This window comes from Trichechus manatus, unplaced genomic scaffold (genome assembly GCF_000243295.1).
Source record: "Trichechus manatus latirostris isolate Lorelei unplaced genomic scaffold, TriManLat1.0 scaffold00239, whole genome shotgun sequence".
Classification (NCBI taxonomy): domain Eukaryota; kingdom Metazoa; phylum Chordata; class Mammalia; order Sirenia; family Trichechidae; genus Trichechus; species Trichechus manatus.
Window position 1 is genome coordinate 3114676 of NW_004444175.1, and position 1293 is coordinate 3115968.

Consider the following 1293-nt stretch of genomic DNA (forward strand, 5'->3'; position numbering starts at 1 on the left):
GTACTAGTACTTATCAGAGGTTTCTTTTTTTTTCCCACTCATTTCTATGTAAAATAATGACAAATTATTTAAATAGTTACATTAGTAAGGAGGCTTTCCAGACAAAGATAGTTTTACCACTACGGCTGAACAATTAGCTAAAAAGGCATCATGCAAGTGAATGTTGAAAGCATTCCTTCGTTAGCTGATATACGAAAGTGTGATCCTAGCATACACAAAGTCATTTAGGTGTATTAATCAGTAATGCATAGATACTATAACATGATCCATATATAATTTGATTATTTTTGAGGTAGCACGTTATTTCACACTCTCACTGATGTCTCCAGACTCTGTGACTCACCCTGGCTTGGGCCAGGCACAGCTGGTCCTATAAGTAGCAAGTAGCTTTGGCTTTAGAAGCTCTCAGGCTCCTTTGGCTCCAGGTATTTGGAAGTGGCCAGGCTTCTTGTCTGCCAAAATGTCTCAGCCTTCTATTTTCAGTGGAATGTGTGAAGATTAGTACTTCAGCCTGGTCCCTCCTGCTTCAGGCATCAACCCCTTAACTGAGTGTTTTCTGGGTGTGGTCACACAGGCACTTCCATGCACTGCTTGGGAGGACAGGAGCCAAAATAGCATATGTCGAAAGCAATTTGGTAATCTTTATTAACAACCTTAATCATTTTCTTGCACTTTGACACAAAGTAAATTCACTTGTAGGGATGAATATATATATGTATATGTATATGCAAAAAGCCTGCTTCATAACAATGCTGTCTACTCTATTCATGTTAAGGAAAAAGTGGAAACTTAACCTAAATCTCTCAAAATAAAGAAAAGGTAAAAAGTAATCAAGATTATCCAAATGATGGTATCTTAAAAACAGGATAAGGATAAACATAGTAAAGGATAACTCAACTGCTTGAAACATACATAGGAAAATATACTGAAAGAAAAATACTTCAAACTATTTTAAAAGAGATGTCCAACTCATGGCAGTATGTTTGATACACATATTTTTAAATTTCTTCATAATTGACTGTTTTTTCCAAAGATAAAAAACAGTGACAGTATAACCAGGAGTTAGCCATATTTTGTTATTTTTTTTCTCCCAATTCCTGCCATCAGAAGTAGGGACACCTTGTTCTTCACTGGTCTGTCTCTCCCACAGAAGGTTCACCTGAAGGCAGACACGTGAACGCCATTAGATTATTTGCACAGCCACCAAAAGTTCATCATTGTAATTGCATAGCTTGCATGTTACTATGATGCTAAACAGGTTTCAGTGGAGCTTCCAGACTAACATGGACTAGG